Genomic DNA, 18476 nt, shown 5'->3' with positions numbered 1-18476 from the left:
ATGGGAAAAATAAGTGCAGGTACTCATTAAAATGAACTAGAGGTGTGGCAAGTGGGCGGGGCTAGGGGCGGGGCTAAGAGCAACATATAATGATACATAGCCAGTGAGCCTACCTTTCACGAGTATTGGTACTCTCCTCAGCAGGAGAGAAGTGCCGGTACTAACAGGAATAAAAATAATAAGTAGTGCTGGTACACAGTACCTGTGAGCATTTAAAACAATTCCACAGGCTCTTCCTGGTTCCATGCCTTTACATAGGCATGTCCTCTCCATTCACCTCTCATCTTTACTCAGCCTCTAAGCTTATCTCTCTAGTTCTGCTCCTCTTCCTCCTGCCTTTTTGCTTACTCTCGCCATAAGTCTTCAATTTCCTCACAGTTTTTTTCTCTACTTGTCTCCTGTTCTCCCCTCCATGCTGTACTCATCTCCTAAGTGTGTTTGTGTGTGTGTGTGGGTGTATGCGTGTGTCAGTGTGTATATGTGTCAGTGTGTGTGGGTGTCTGTATGTGTGTCAGTGTGTGGGTGTGTGAATTATAAGAAATGTACCAGAGTTATGACTCTACAGAAATGTGTGTTTAAAAAAAATTCCATTTGTAAGACGATTCATGAATACAGAACTCAACAAATATCTGGTATTTTTATCAGAAAATAAGTGGCCATCCTAACTTCACCTGGCACCTCACTTCTTTACATTCATGCCACCTATTTCCTGCTGTGTTCACCTCATCTTTATCCCCAACCAAAGCCATTGCCAGTTGTCATGTAGCTCATTCCTAGAGTGCTGCAGCGTTTCCTGCTATTCATTGCCCCATGAGCAGGGCTACCTTCACACCCACAGAGCCAGTACTCAGGTCAGTCACTGGTATCTTGTAAATACAGTGATTAGTGTTGGAGGGGCTCACAAAGAGGAGCAGATTCAATACTTAGGGGCTCATTAGGATCGCATTTTTCCCGCATCCTCCGGGCCGGCGGAAGCAACCGCCGGCCCGGAGGATGCGGGAAAACCGCCGCGGAGCCTCCAAAGACCCACCGCCAAATTAGGATGGCTGGTGGGTCTTGGTTTATGTCCGCCGCTTTTCCGCCGCGGTCGGCTTACAACCGCGGCGGAAAAGCTCTTATATGGTGGCGGTGTCTCTCAGACACCGCCAGCCATATCAGGATTGCGTATCTGATATGCTTTTCTGCGGCGGGTTCTCCACCGTGGAAAAGCATACGGATGTGCACTTCGGGGGGCCGTTGCAGGCCCCCAGGGTGAAGGGGGGGTGGGGGGTGCACATGGGGGGTACCTATGGTACCCCCCTGCATTTACATGCAGACAGCGGCAGGCACCGCGCGGTGCCTGCAGCTTTCTGCATGTAAATGCAATGCGTGCTTTTTTACCATTGCGGCGGGCGCAGCTTGAAGCCGCACCCGCCGCAATGTTAAATATAGAGGATGTGACCGCCAGGGTGGCGGTCACATCCTAATTGCAGAGGAGGGAACGCCGCAGCCCATGCGAACGTTCCCTCCTCCTCAAGGGTCGCGGACGGACTCAAGTCCATCTGCGATCCTAATGGGCTCCTTAATTTGTAAAAAAAGAAGTGCCGGGGCTCAAAGTTTTATTTCAGAACCTCATTACCAGCGATGTTGACATTTGTTTCATCTACCACCAGACACTCTCTCCCTCTTTATCTCCGTTTTGCAGGTACTTTTCACTCTTACTTTTTCCTGTTGTCTCTATTTTCCAGTTGTTGCCTTCTTGCATCTTTACCCTTTTTTTTTTACCTTTCTCTCCCGTGCCTTCTGGTCTCAAAAAAGAAGTGCTGCTGGCCACCACCTGCAATCACAAACTCAAATGATGCACTGGAAATAGTATTCGTGATGGTAGTGTTGGCCTAGGCTTTGGCTCTCCGGGCCTTACTTGATATTTTAAAGTAAGCAGCCCTCGATCATGAGAAAGCACGCACATATTTGTTACCACAGCTAAGTTGACATTTGTTAGTTATTGAAAGGCTTCTCCCTTTCTGTGTAACCGAGCATGATCACCAAGGCCCAGTCTAGGAGGAGGCAGAAAGAGGCATTCACTGGCAGATTCACAGTGAAGTCGATCATAGCAGTCCAGCTCTGGCAACAATGAGCCCAAGAGGCTGTCCCAGGAAGAGGGGCTCCTGCAATGTCTGGTCACCACTGCACATGACTGGGCGAGGGAAACAAGAGATCCAAAGTGAAGGTATTATTCCTAATTGGAAAACAAAAGGCATAGTGACATGTATTCGTCCACCTACCCTCACCCACCACTTACATTTATGAAGCACTCATTCCACAGGCAGTGTCTAAGGGGTGCGAAGAACTGTGAGCTCCGCCCTACTGCTGGCTCAGCTGGGGAGCCACCGTCGTAGGCCTCTGTGAAATATTTTATTACGAGACGCTAAGCTGAGCACACAGGCTAGTGTAATGTAAGCATATTTTTATTTGCTCGTCACGTTCCTAATCGTCATAGGCCTGCGGCTCCAAGCTTGCCTCGCCCCAGCAGAGTAGCCAGCCCCTACCAATAATTATCTAATTAGAGGCTCATGCAGGGTGCAGGCCTTATGATGAAGTGGGTAAAAGTTAAAGCAGCTCGAAGATGATATGAGAAAAATACAGCAGCCCTGCTGCGTGCATTCATTCCTCTTTGAAAAATGATCTGCACCACAGCTGTCCGCGTAAAAGATAGCTACAGTGCAGACCCTGGAAAATAAGTGCCGGTGCTAAGCACCAGCACAAATTAAGCACTGCCTCCAGTCCTGAATAAAAAGATGCAAAGAAAACCGGCTTTGGCGAAGGCAGAGGATTTTGTTGGGCTGCCACTCGCTTTAGTACAGTCAGTGCCATCAATATCCTAAATACAACTGGATTACTGACTGTCTCTTTCTTAACCCATTTACACACCTGATTGAGAGGGGCAGGGGTGAGGCTGAAGCACTTTTAGCTGAATAGTCGGTGCGTTTGTGATCGACAGGGAAGGGTCTGTCTAGACCCTGTCCTGTTAATCACAGGGTGAAGCAAAGCAAGCCCTCTTAGACCCCTGCGGTCTCAGGCATTCACATCGGCGCTGCTGCAATCTCCAGCAGGAAAAGTCTTGGCGCGCTTACAAGCTCCTGTAAAGCAGAGCTGCATCTACTCTGTGCAATAGGAGAGACATAACCGGAGCCTGCAGTCCCGTTTATTAGGGTACCGGTACTATCCCTTGGCTGATGAGAAGTGCCGGTACTGAGGACCTGAAAATTCAGAAGTGCCGGTACTCAGTACCGGTGAGTACCGGCCCATTTAAAGCACTGCTTGTCACTCTCCTTTCTCTTACTTACAATTGGCAGACTTGCTTATCACTTTCCTTTTTAGGTCGCGCTGCATAGGAGACCTTTAGCCATCGTACAGCTCTTTTTCCAAGCACCTACTCGTGCTTGTGGCGGCATACAGTTTGCCAGAGTGCTCAGCGGCGCGCCACAAGCACAAGTGTGTGCTTTGGAAAAGAGCAAACAGCTGCTGCTTAGCGCACGCGTGTGCACTCCCCCACCCCTCCCACTTGTTTACTTCTTCAAGCCTCAAGGCTCAATCCCACCCAGCTGCATATGTTGTCTCCTGTGTGTGCGCGCATGCACTCCCCCCGCCCCTCGGCGAAACGAAGCGGTGCTCGGCTCTGAGACACTTTAAGTCTCCCTTTCACACAAATTGTGGTAGTGTAAACACTGCTTGCGCATCCTCAGCGTCAGCATGATGTACTTTTGCAATAATAATTTAAAGATATCCTTGTCGCGGCTCGCCCCTTACGAGTAGAAATTATTATAAAGTTTTACACAGGCTCGCCCCTTCCGGGTAGGTGTTATTATAACGTTTTACACAATTCAGTGACTGAAAGTCTTTTGTTTCGCCTGCACCACTGCCTCCAACTGCTAAAGCGTTTCTTTTATCATAGTTTGTTCATTTCTTTCTAATGTTCTCAGAAAGTCACTCAACTCCCTCAGGAATTACAATCGCTCCCTCTGAGCGGGTCCACCGTGTGCACGCAAGCACATTCCACTATGAGAGAGCGGCAGCAGCTATATGTGGCACACACAGGAAAATCGAATCGTCGTGTTGTGGGGCTAGCACAAAGGGGCCCTTGTGAGCTGGTATGTTTACATGTGGCCTTGGATGCAACTTGCCCGGCAATCCCTTTCTGCCTCTATTTTTCTCAGTTTTACGCATCACAACGACCCCTCTTCTCTGATGGCACAATACAAAACCTCCTTTCTCAAGCCCTCTGCAAGCAATTAATTCTTGGGTGCCCTTTGGAATCCTGAGGTCGAGGAATATTTTGTCAGTGGGATTTTGTATGCCTTTCCTCCGTTCAACAAACGAGCATTGGCATAGCCAATAGGTCTCACCTTTGGGACCTTATACGTGTTTAGTTATCCAGCACAATATCCTTGGTGCAACAACATCAAATGTTGCATAGCTAAACACTTACAAGGTCCAAAATGCAAGACCTATTGGCTATGCGAATGCTTGATATTGGTCAGCTGCCAGCTGGTTTAATTTTGCTGGTCTCGCTTGCTTCAGATGGCTTTGGAAGGATTTTGGTTTCAGTTCTTTAGATTCAACTTAGAGGGAAAAAAGCATTAGCACAGGTTTTAGGTCTTGTCTATGCAAGATCTATTGTTTTTGTCAAATGTTTTTTGCTTTTTTTGTCAGAGCTTTCCACTTGGGATAAGAGGGTAGAATTCTGCAATTCCTTTCAAATTTGCAATCGTTTGGAATATGGTTTTGTTTAGTTAATGTTTTCATATCTAATAGGTGGACTGGCCTTGTTTGGGGCCAGTTTAGGCAGAGGTTTTTGGCAGAGGTTGTTGACGCTGCTTTGCGCTTGGTGAATGGGGTTGTTTGTGCTGTCCAGCATGGCTGAAAGTAAAGGAAAGAAAGCGATATGACGTGGCCAGCATTGACCGCGTCCTAGTGCTTTTTTTACTTTCAGACATGCTGCACAGAAGCTGTGCTGCTCAACATGGCTAACAAAACATAGACCAGGCAATACATCTCACATAGACCTATTGGCTTTGCCAATGCTTATCCAGCCTTTAAAATCAGGTATGGCTCCCCCACGGACAGAAAACCTGAGCGTTAACACATTTATCCACTTTGAAACAAGCAAAGGAACTTTTCACGCTGTAATGCCATGCCTGACTTATAACCGTCAGAGTGTTAACAAGCATTGGTAATGCATCGGTTTCGCTTAACCCCTTCCATGCTCATGACGGAACGGTTCCGTCATGAGCGTCGGTTGAGCTGTGCTCATGATGGAACCGTTCCGTCATGAGCCCATAGGCTCATTAGAACCTTCAGCACAGCGCGAAAATTCGCGCCGCGCTGAAGGGGTTAAGTAGTAAATAAAATACTGTTTTCATCAATCATCGTCCAGGAAAAGGAAAGAGCTCCCTGACAGATATCACAGGAGCGGAGAGGATGTGGCGCAGCGGCCAGAACTGCTGACTCGAAAGTTGAGGATCCCAGTTCGAGTCTCGGCGACGCTACGCAACACCCTGTGATTCAATGCAAATCACTTAATTACTTCGGGTGATAAATTGTTCTATAGATATGCTGCAATAGTAAAAGGCAAAACTTTATGAAAATATAGTTCCACCAAAGCAGATGTTACCAGTATTTCGGCGGCATGAAACTGATAAGAGAAGCAGACTAGGAAGAAGCATTGGTAAATGCAGAAAAATATGCTACAGCCAATAGAAATGGAGGAAAGGTAAGTGGCATGCATAGAAACCAATGAGAAGCCAGGAAAGAGGGGAGGCAGGAAGTGAGTCCATTTTATATTAAAAACAATAGATTCTTCAAGCACAGCGAAACATAAAAATGACAAGATAATGTCCTACTACTGCCACAAAGAGTACTGCATGTGCTGCATAATTTGCCTTTTCTTGCCCCATTATTTAGTCAATCCTACACATACCTTGGTCCTTCCCTTCCACATAATTCCTGGGGCTCTCAGTATAGAGGGCCCTGTGTACAGTGTGGAGGAGCCCTCTAGTGCCCTAAAGAATATGAGCCCGAATGTCAGATGGGATGAGATCACAAAAGCACAATAGCGTTTAATGGGCGGCGCCAGGGGCAGGTTGATAAGTACTCTGCGGTGCTGGGGCGGTTCTGGGCCTGCACTCACCTTATCTCAAGCTATACATGACGAGCATGGCAGGACTCCATGTCCAGGAGCTAAGAGGGCTGCCTCAGCCAGGCAGGCTCCTGCGAATCGATGCAAGCCCCGGAGGGAAACACATGCGAGGCGTAAGTGGCTCACACACGAAGAAAATAAAGACAGCAACAGTTCCCATGTCGTTTTTAAGAGCCCAGGGAGTGGTTTCGCCCGTGGAGCCAAAAAGAAAAGAAAACCTCACAGTATGGAAAGTAGCGTGGCAACCCAGGGAGGAGCCTGTGGTGTCCATAACCATGTGGGTAAAAAGGGGTGTCTGCATCGCTGTCTGTGGATACCACCCACTATATTGATTCATGGTGTTTTTTTGTTCCAAATGAGGTAATACCCGAGTTAAATAAAAGGGCCCCTCATTGACTTAGTGGTCCCGTCTGCGCTGGCTCGAGCTGGAATCAGATACCCGACAGGACAGGGGTCGAATTGGATGAACCTAACAGGTGACACGAGGAGCATCTCTCGCACCATGAACGGTACAGAGGTGCTTGGGGGGTGGAGAGGGGGTGCGGGGAAGTGTTTGCTTACAATGTGACTGACAACACAAAAAGCAAAATGCACTAGCTAGCTTTAGAAACGCATTCACCTTTAGAGATGCAAATAAGGAAGAGCGTGGGCACGTACAGTGCAGCAGCCCTGCACCTGCAGGATTTAGGTTCTTAAAGGGGCCAGATACATGTTGTAGACAACAACATGTATCTTTAACCTGTCCTGCATTTCTAACAGGCACCAATAGTAAGCATTCTAGAATGCTGTTTTGTGTGATGATGTCACCTGGGGTTTTAAGGTGTACTGTGACATTGTTCATTTGATGGCCCCTTTAAATGGAGACACGTCTGTATGGTATTAGCCTGAGTGAGTGAATGGCTATCCACTCTCAGGGGTGGCTCCTTCGCTCTGGTAGAGGAGCGTCGCCCCACTGCCTTTAAGCAGTGCACTGTTAAGGAAACATAAAAAGATAACCTTATTTTCATTTTATGATACCTTTGCGGGCGGGTAGGCGGGGCTACTCTCTTCTCAGAGCAGGGCAGGGGAGGAATAGTTTGCCCACTTCTAAGTGCGCAATGACTGTTTGGTCGGCTCTCTCGGGCCAACCAAAACAGTCATGCGCACTTTCCCCGTCCTCCATGCAGGCTGCATTACAGCCTGCATGGCGAACATGCACAGGCCCCCATTCCCTGGTTCAGCGTCGAACCAGGATGCTCAAAACCAACCACAAAGCTAATTGCGCTGTGATTGGTCAGGGGAGCCTGGCTGTGTTTCCTGTGCCTCAGTCCTACGAGGAGAGCAGGAGCAGAGATGCGGAACCCGGCACTACAAGGTAAGTATGAATTGTATTATTATTATTATTTTTACCATTCTCACCGTTTCTGCCCCTCGTTGCTCCCCCACCATGGCCCGCCCGCCCGCCCCACCAGCCGCGAACCATGCCGGCCAATCTCTGTCCACTCTTGAGGTAAGGGAGCCACGGATAACTCTACACAGATTAACACTTAGGATGGAAAAAAGTGTCATGCACAACTAGTGTACCCCTTTCCATCTCTGTCATAAAACAGGAGACACTACTGCTCCGTCATTGTTTTAAAACTCAGTTTATTGCCATTGGCTTGGTCCTTGCGTTTGCAAGTGTAATGGATATTTACCAAAACATTTGCATTAGCGCAAATATGGTTTTATTAATAAAATATACTTGTATGCCGAAAGCAGGTCTCCTTGAAGTTAGTTCAAAACTTCCAGTTACGCTTGCACATCTGGGGAAGTGAACAATGAACAGAGGCAATGTGGTGTTTCTTGTGAGTAGGAAGTCTCCACAGAATCGGTTGAAGAGACATAGTGGGTCAAAATGTGGATCCTATGTGGTAGATAGGGAAAGGGAGGTTAAGGAGTTAGGGCATCGGGTAAGGGCAGTTAGAGTCTGACCAAGATGTAAGGCGAGCCCTCAATCTAGTGTTACCTCACTGCTGCTGTGTTTGAAGCAAGTTGAATACTTATTTGAATGGGGATCTTAGGAGTGTGAATCTCACATTTCCCAGGGTGGAAGGTAAGATGTCCAAGATTTTAGAAGCACTGTTTCCATGAGGTACAGGGTCAGTACTGATTTGCATTAAGTGGGCCTCTGTGTTGAGTGGCACAGTGGGTGGGAAATGATGAGTTGGAATAAAACTCTAAGCGAGTGCCGCTCAATAGACTATTTGCAAGCAATCATCATATCATCGTTTGGGTTTTTGATTGCCAGTAGTATGCCTGGACCCCAGAAATTGACACGGATTTGCAAACCTTCTACTTGTAGTGTCTCATGAGTTTACAATGACAGAACCCTTTTGGCTCCTGATGGCATCCATAGAACTGTGACGTAAGCGTTAGGGCGTAGTGAAATTAATGCAGGTTTAGGATGTTGGGTTCGTAGTTATATGCAGAAGAATAAAGACGTTTTATACTAAGCTCCATGTGTGGCATAATCATTGGTGAGTACCCAATGTGGCGAGGACGCTATAATTGACAACGAGATAAGGGATAAGTAACCCAAAGATCGACAGTGCTCTCGCAGAGAGTTTGCCTTGGTTCAGCAAACTGCTTGTGCATGCCACGTGTGCCCCGTCGAAGTGTGGAACTGATGTTTGGCATGGGAAACATCCTTTACAATGCAACTTTTACAACGCACTACCATTACGACGCAACTTTTACAACGCAAGTCATTACAACGAATTGCGCTGGAGGGCGCTCTAGGATAGGGAATAGTTTAATTACTATCCAACACCTTCCTTACTATCCATGGGGACTGGAGATGGAATAGTAAATTAAACTATTCACTATACAGCGCCCCCCAACGCAAGTCGTTGTAACGACTTGCGTTGTAAAACCTGCGACGTAATGGCATGCCTTGTAAAAGCATGCATGGTAACGTCATACATCCGTTTGGCATATGTTGAGTCAAAGTGTAACTCCAGTCTGTGTGAAAAATTTGACGATAACGAAAACTTTGCAGAGAAATTTACATATCATTGGCTGAGAACCTGCTGGGAAGGCCGCAAAGAGAGGTACCGCTCTATTTGGCCAACCTAAAGCCATACATCATAAGGAATGATAATGCTGGTAGCAGAAGCGCTGCGAGGCAGAGATCAACCAGGGTCAGGCAGTACAAAGAGATGCTTACAAGCAATAAAATTCAAAAGCAAGAAATGGTCATCTGCTTATCAGAATGGAGTAAAGAGATTTGTCGTGCCACAGCGCTGGGGTAAGTGACCCCAGAGGAAGCAACAGAGGTTGGGCTTGAGGAGTTGTCCATACCTGAAGCCGCACACCACCAAAGCTGCCAGGTGGCAGCTCAGAACAACTCCAAAGGTCTCCTGAAAGCAAAGGCTCCCATGGAGTCCAAGAGGAAGGTCAAGGTTACACAGACTGTCCAAGTTGACCCAGAAGTCAGCACAATACAGGGCCTTAGAGATGGTATGGATGAAGCAGACACTGTTAGAGAGAACTCCACCCTCAGTGCCAACCATTTTAGTAAATGGTTACAATGCTGCCGCCTTCTTGAAATCACCATCGCCATTCGATACTGCCAAAAAGCTGGATATTGGCAATAGATGGACCACCTGGATATAGATATTTGATGATTTAATTGATGCCATAGACAAACTGGACAACAAGAAGATTATCAAGTACCTTAAGAATCTTGCTGATGAAGTTGTAAAAGAAGTCATAAAGAAAATACAGCGAGCTGTCGAAATTACATTCAGTCAAATCAAAGCAGCCTTGAATCTCAAGTTCATTCCAACGACAAATGTAGATCACAAAATGTACATCTTCAGTCAAAAACGACAGAAAGCTTGTGAGACCATGGATGAATTTGCTGAGAGCCTGGATACACTCAGCAAGCACTAAGTTCAATGAATTTAGTGATGAGGAAGCTATATGCCTCAGAGTGATTGACAGATGTTTTTCAGACTTTTTCAGACCACGAATGCTGAGAGGAACTCTTAGTCTGGAGTGAGTTCTCATAGCTGCCAGAGCAGAAGAGCGTGCTGATCGACTGGCTACTGACATGGAGGCCGGAGATGCACAGAGTGAGTCAGAAAAACGTGTGCCTGTTGGATTGGCCGCATGTGAGGAAAAATACCAGTCTAAGAAAAGTAGATACAACAAAGTGCCAGTGCCATTCAAACATTGCCCGAAAATTCACACTTAAAGACAACGTTTGCTCAATACCTTTCATTATTTTTAATGGTGTGCCAGTAAATATTATGCCTGAGGAGACATCTAATGAACCACCTCCATTGCTCCGACTCACGCCATAGAAAACTAAAGTGTACGTGGGCTGCATAAATGCAGCAAAAAAGTAAATCTTGATTTGTAGCAAAAATGGAACACAAGAAAGCAAAAGTATGGTGCCAAGCGCCTCTTTACTTAGTTTTAGCACAGCTGTTGATATGGGACCGATTTCAGTGAATTATAACATGAATGCTCACTACAAAATAGTAAGTCAATTTCCTTTGTTGCTTCATGAGTTGGGAAAACTAAATACTGTGAAAGTACAATTACACACTCATGAGGACTTTTGTCTAATTGCTCAAATACACTGACAAATTGCATTTCATTTACAGGGAGCCTTTGAAAAAGAACTTGAATCCTTAGACAAACATGGTATCATTGAGTGTTCCACTGGTCCAACGCCATGGGTTTCTCCAATAGTGGTAGTATCTAAAGAGAAAACTGAAGGAGCTATATGCATCTGCGTGAATATGCGTCAAGCGAACAAGGCAATTGAAAGAAAGGCGACATCTAGGCCCACACATTGCCAATATTGATAACAAAATTGAATAGTGCAAAGGTATTCACTCGCCTTGATCTGAATAAAGGATATCATCTGGTATAACTCAAGGAGAACTGCAGGTACATTACAGCATTTTCTAGACATATTGGTCTGTTCTGTTACAAAAGCATATGTTTTGGTGTGTCATCAGCTGTAGAGCTGTTTCAAGATGTCATTTGATGTATCATACAGCCTGTCATGAATGCTTTCAATTATACTGATGACATATTGGTATTTGGAGCTACACAGAAGGGGCACGATTAAGCTCTCACGCAAGTATGTCGTTTGCCCGCTGATGCAGGTATAACTTTGAATGCTGAGAAATATGAGTTCTATAAGACAAAGTAAAAATTCTTTGGCCATATCTTTTCTGATGGGGACATGACACCTGATCCAGCTAAAGTGGAAGTGCTGCCAACTGGCAGTCCCCCACAAGATGTATTCATGTTACATTCATTTCTTGGCATGGCCAGCTATTGCTCAAGATATAGACAAGACTTTACCACTGTCAATGCGCGTTCAAGAGGCTTAACAAAAAAGATTTGTTCTTTTCATTGGTCAAATGAATGCGAGCAAAGGTTTCAGAAAATCAAACAAGCTGTTGAGAATACTACTGAAATGGCATACTTTGACCCAAAGCTTAATACTGAATTTGAAGTTGACCCTAGCCCTGTCGGGTTAGGAGCCATCTCCTTACTGAGCACATCGGACACCCAAATGTTCGAAGGCGCATTGTGTCATATGCAAGCCCACATTTGCTCCAAAGGTAACGTGTTTATTCACAACATGAGAAAGAAAGCTTAGCAGTGGTGTGGGCTTTTGAACATTTCCACATTTTCTAGTATGGGAAGACTTTTATGCTTGTGACAGATCATCAAGCATTGTTGACCATCTTTGGCAATCCAAAATCAAAAATGGCTCCTTACATTAAACGTTGGGGGTCTGTGATTGTAAGAATCATGCATCGTCTAGGGAAAGATCACTGACTAATTCATTCGAGTGCCTCTACAGTGTCCTATGCAAAAGAAACAATTGATGGACGGAATGCTGGACAATGAAAACATTCACTCCCCGTCACAAGGAGCTGGGTTAAATCCATCATTATTTTGCTCACCACACCACCCCAGTTTGGACCCAGCCATATGCAAATCAGTATTGACCCTGTTCCTTGTGGGAACAGTCCAGCCCGAACTGCCAAGCCAGATCCTACCTGGACCGGAAACAAGCATCCTGGGACCGGTTTCAGGGCATCACCCTTCATCAGTCATGCCACTGGCGTCAAGCTATCCTGGCTGATGAGGGCTGAAAGCTCGAAACTGGTCCTAGGATGCTTGTTTCCAGTCCAGGGAGGACCTGGCCTGGCAGTTCGGGCTGGACTGTTCCCATTTGGAGCAGGGTCAAGACTGATTTGCATATGGCTGGGTACAAACTGGAATGGCATGGTGAGCAAACAAATAATGGATTTAGGCCAGAAACTCTGTAATGGGGTGAATGTATGACATTGTTCTGCATTCTGTCCATCAATTGTTCTTTTTGAATTTGTCACTCTGAATGGGACGGGTATGCCTAGACATGGGTCCCCTGCTCTCCATTCCACTGGAGTCAAGCTATCCTGGCTGATGAGGGCTGAAAGCCCGAAAACCGGTCCTAGGATGCTTGTTAACAGTCCTGTGAGGGCATGGCCTGGCAGTTTGGGCTAGACTGTTCCCATTGGGAGCAGGGTCAAGACTGATTTGCATATGGCTGGGTCTAAACTGGAATGGCATGGTGCGCAAAAAACGATGGATTTAGGCCCCGATCTCTGTACTGGGGTGAATGTATGACATTGTTCTGCAGTCTGTCCATCAATTGTTTATTTTGCATTCTACAGTGTCCTGGCACTCCTTCCAAGATGGCAGAAGCATACATAAATTTCATTGTGAAATCAAGCACCCCAGCTGTCATTTGGTTGGAATAAACTGTTACTGCCACTAGTCAAGATACTGACATGCTAATACTGAAAGACATTATTACACATCAGTCATGATACCAGTACACTCGACCTCTTACCGGTGACAGTGATTACCAGAAGTTTAAAATTGTCAAAGATGAACTGTTCATTACTCTGGAAGGCATTATTCCAAAAGGTTAGAGAATTGTTATTTGTTGTCGTAGACTCTCAATAACGACAACAGATAATTGAAGTGGCCCATGAAGGACTTTGTGGAATTGTTAACACCAAATGAGCTCTCCGAGACAGAGTCGGGTTTCCACTTCTCGATGAGAGAGTTGAAAGAGAATTGAAGACTTGTCATCTATGCAATTGTCTGTCATCGAAAACTACTCAACACACTGTAAGCATGTCAGAGTTGCCAACGCATGCATGGGAAAGAATTGCGGTTGACTTCTTCAGTACTCTTGACAAAGGTCATCACCTGATGGGGATCATTCATGAATACTCCTATTTCCATTGATAGAAGATTGGTCATCTATCACTCAAAAAGGAGTCATCAAGAGATTAGATGGCATCTTTGCCACATGGAGTGTTCCTGCGATCCTAAAGTCGGACAAAGGCCCACCTTTCAACAGTCAAGAATTCAGAGACTTTCTCATACATCTTAATGTGAAGCATCAGAAGAGCACACCTCTTTGGTGGGAGGCCTATGGCCTTGTTGAATATTGCATGAGAAAGCTGTTCAGTGTATTGTACAAGAAAAGCTCGACCTTAAAACGGTCATAAATTCGACTCTTCGAGCTTACCATGCAACCCGGCACTCAACTACAGGGGAAAACTCTGTAACCTTGACATTTGGGAGAGTCATGATGACCAAGTTACCTTATTGGACCAACAGAAGATCAAATACTGAGGAAGAAACCCACATGAAAGACATGGATCATAAAAGCAAAATGAAGGCCTATGCAAAGAAGTGTCAACTTGCAAAAGACGTTACGCTCCCTAGAGGAGATCAAGTGCTTGTTCGTCAGCATAGAAAATGAAAGTCTGATGATCCTTTTGATGCTGAACTGCCCAAAAGCCTGGGAAGTGTATTAAGCGAGATTCCTTACATTTCCGACATGCGGCTCATTGCTCGTAAGGCACTGATGTCAATGTAGAGACTGTGTCTGAAAGGAGAAGTGAAGACCCCATACTGCTGTTGTTCCTCAATCACCAACGCAAGTCATGGACATTTATACTACCTGTCCCCAGTTTCCAAAGACATGGTCGGGGAGTGTGATCAAAGCGCCATAAAAAAATTAACAAGTTAAAACCTATTATTAATTCAAGAACAAGAATACCTGACACATATATAGCAGTCCCCACCCAGGGCCTCAGCCTCAACTGCAATGACAAAAATGCATTTGGGGGAGTGTCACATCCCAAACACTAACAGAGAAGGTATGCCCTTGCCCTTCCTATCTGGACATGGTAGTTCTTCTGGGAACTAATCGCTACAGACATGTACAACGCAACGTCCTGGGATCCCTGCCCTTGGATCATTTATTTTAAATTGGTTTTTACTGCACACACTCTTCTAAGAGATGCCTTAATGGTAGAGTTGAAAAATTGGCCTAGATTTTTGTTATAGATGGTGCAACATTACAGTCTAATAAATCAAACATAGGAGGTGCATGTACAGAGCATATCCTGGACTCAAGTATTCAGAAGCGCTCTCATATGTGATGTAAGGAAAAGCCTCTTTTGTATGGTCAAAATTTTGGACAGATGCTGCTAGTTTTTCGTCTCTGAAACCTACTAAGCAGACCTTAGTACCAGTGCCCTGACCATTAAATGTGTATTTTGATTTTCTTATATTCAATTGTCACAAGCTTAGTTACTTTTATGTCTCTAGTATATGTACCACCAAGGGTACCCGTGGCCTGTACGTTAGAGTGTTCTCTCAGGGACTGCCGTACCTATTGTGCCACCCTGAGTGAAACAATGTAATACATGACTCCCAGTCGGCCACTGCAGACTGAAAGGGCAGTCTAAGACTAACTTGACTTTGTCATTTTTATCAACAGAAAAGCCCAAACTCCATTTTTAATGTGTGCAAGTCACCCCTACAGCAGGCCTATCAAGCCCAATGGCAGGGTACAAAATATTAGAAAAAAGAGCATGTGTTCAACATGTTCTGCCAGTAAAAAATGCAAATTGTTGTTTTTACTGAGAGAGAGACTGGTAGCAACATTGGTAAGTACAAAGTTACACAATGACAGCTCAGCTGTGCAAACTTTTGAATGGGACTACCAAGGTTGATACTTCAAAGAATCAAACAACTCATCACATTAAGCCTGACTCGATACCCAAGTCGAAATTAATTAACTTGTTGTTGCATGCAGCTTTTAGAAAGTTGCCACTTTGCTGCCCAGTTCTCCAGTGGCCATTTGCCGAGACTGGCCATGAGACAGCCTTCTGGCCGACTGGGAAGATGTGCCAAGGCTCCCAGGACAGGTAACAGTATAAGTCTGCCACTAGAGTAGGTGTTACCTCCTCCTGATAGGAAGCCACACAGAGTGTTGGCCCAAAAGGCGAGTTTTAAAGGGGAAGCCACATTGAAGAGCAAGGAAACACTGGCCAAGCCTCTACAGTTGGCTAATGTGTTCCATGAACCAAGAGAAGGGTCCTAACATCTTGGGAGTGGGCAGAATAGAGCACTGTGGGATAGCTAGTTGCCACACTTCACAGGAAGGTCTCATCAGGCAGGAGTGAATCTAGTAGCACATTGAATAATGACTGTGACCTCTGCTGAAGGCACTTTCTGGGCATAAGGGACACTTCTGGCTTACAGAACTCAGATCTTGCTTGACTGAAGAAGAAAAGCAAAGGACTGCCCTGCTAGTCCTGGAACTGGCAAAGAAGAGGCTGCACCAAAGTTGGACTTCACCCGCTGTTTCTTGGGTAGCAAAGGAAATTACTTGGCTTGTTGCATCCTGCTCATGCAGAAGCCATCCATGAGCCCATTTAGAAGCATAGATTCCAAGAATCAAATGGTTGACTTCCTATTCTCAGCACGGGGCCAGGAAAGCTGATGTAACCTGTCTGGTGAGTTGGTAGTAGAGAACACCGGATCGTCACTCCTCGACCCTGTGTAGCCTAAGACACTAGGGTTCTGATTCACAAAGAACCTCCGCACTCATGGCAGAGGCCCCGCAGTCATGGGGCAGTCTTCGAACTCGGGGTGGAATCTCCTCCATGAGAATTCTCATAATGGAGATTCTGCCCCAATTGCAGAGACTCCCCCACAAGTGCAGGGCCTTCGGCACGAGTGTGGAGGCCCTTTATGAATCAGGCCCCAGAACCGAGGCTCAAAGTTTGCATCCGTGTCTGCTGGACCCTGGAGAGTCATTGGGGTGCAGTTTGGTTGCCCAGAAGGAGAGGTTATGCCAAAAAAAGGAAACCGCTGATTCCGTTGTACAGGGTGACTGATAGCCTACTGGCGAATGGACTTCTGTTGACCCTGAGAGGACTTTGGGGGATGCCAACCCAGGTGGCCAGAATCACCTCAGCAGGACCATAGACCCAGGAATAGCCCCAGGTATTTTCACAATTTGGACAAGCAGGGAAGCCAGTTTTGATCCTAGTTTATTTGGTTTCATTGTTTGAAATTCAGCCATCAGATGTATATCTCTGTCTCACTCTCTCTCCTGTTTTACATCAAAGTTCACTGTTTTGTCTTTTATTCTTAACACAGGATGAGAAAACCTGACACTGAAAAACAGACCTGACTCAGATTCCCAGACCCAACTACAAAGACAAGAAAGTACCCTTCCAACAGCTAAGCCCCTAGCTTTGTATCACATTAAAAAAAGTTTGTATATAGGTGTCGTTTTTTATATAGCACACGTAAAACTGAAAACTCTACTTTGAGACATCAGAGTGAAAAAAGCAGGAGTTGGCGACAAGACTGATAAGTAAGAGGAGGAGAAAATGTTCAATCACCCTGGGGACAAAGGCCCTTTTTGGTTGTAACAGAGAAACCTCAACATCATTTAATCACAACTACAAGTGCTGCTCGACCAAAAAAATGCTTCAACAATTCCCTTTAGAATTTAAAATATTGCATTGAACATTTCTTGAACACACCAAACCCTACTCTTTAACCCCTTTACTCCATTACTGGGTAGCATATAACTCAGTAATTTTAATGTTCCTTTTTTAAAATAATCTCGAAATGTACATTGTTTAAAACGAGGTCTATGTTTCCTTGTAGCAACCTAAAACGATTTCTTTGTTTTGACTTTTCTCTTAGCAGTTACAGTTGGGGCAAAGGAATAGCATCTGATTTATTGAAAGGATATACTCTGAGGAGACGTGAAAGCCGAATTTCCTGTATCATTTTATCTGTGTAATGAAAGAAATTTCCCCATTGGATTCTTCTGCAATTTTAGCATTTTCCCAGGATTCAAATGACTGGCCTTTACCAACAAAGTTGTCATTAGACGCAGAATCTTCATTTAATAGATTGTTTTAGAAGATTTCCAAGCAGCAATTGCTTTGCTTTCAAGGTTGTTGGTTTGAGGGTGCTCCAGATTGTTGAGTTCTGATTTTCAAGGTCCCTCGTTCTTGCAGTTGCTGCTCGATCTTCATTTGGTGGATTGACAAAATGTTGCCCAATAGGAGGTCCCTGATCAGTACATTTTGGAGTCTAGTTTCTTTAGAAATAATGGGTCCTCGCTCTAGTGAGCTTTGTCTATAATGTAATAAACAGTGGCGGCCAGCACGGATCTGGGGGGGGTGAGGCGATGGGGTAAGGAGGTATAATTGTCCCACGTCGTCTTTCCTCTGCCGAACAGTAAGCAGCTAGGCTTCCCATAACCAATCACAAAGCTGCAATGCAGCGATGTGATTGGTCTAAGCTCTGTTGTTCGGCACTCAAACGGGGACTGGGGGCCTGGGCATGATCTCCATGCGGCCCAAGAGGGCCGGTCAAAACATCATGCGCACGTAAGTGTGCCCACCGCTCCTCCCCTGGTCTCAGGAGAGCCGCAGCAGGGGAGTATAAAATTATAATATCACTGCGTTATTATCATTTTATGTTTCCTTTCTTTTACTGCTGAACAGCAGAAGTGATGTGGCGCTCCTCCGCCTTAGTGGAGGAGCCCCTGCTGCTAATAAATTTGTATTTAATCTTGAGCTCTTCTTAGAGGCAATGAAGTGCTTTGAAGGTAGCTATGGTGGGATGTTATTTTTTTATATTAAGACCCAGTGGCTGCCAGATTTTGCCGTCATAGCAGGACATTAATGAGTATTTTTGCAGAAGACACTAATACAATTACACAATGATCAGGAATTTCCAGAACTTTAATCAGCGAAATGGTAGAATTATATGAAGACTCATTTATTTGAAAGTTATCACCCTTGACCATGACCTTCTTTTGAGGGTGATCACTACATATGAATCAGAGGTCACGCCTAGGTTCTTGACTTCTGTTTTTGAGGCTGAATGTCATTGAGAGGGTTGTAGAACACGTGCA

This window comes from Lissotriton helveticus, chromosome 3_1 (genome assembly GCF_964261635.1).
Source record: "Lissotriton helveticus chromosome 3_1, aLisHel1.1, whole genome shotgun sequence".
Classification (NCBI taxonomy): domain Eukaryota; kingdom Metazoa; phylum Chordata; class Amphibia; order Caudata; family Salamandridae; genus Lissotriton; species Lissotriton helveticus.
The sequence above is the reverse complement of the archived record's forward strand: the minus strand, read 5'-3'. Positions refer to the sequence as shown.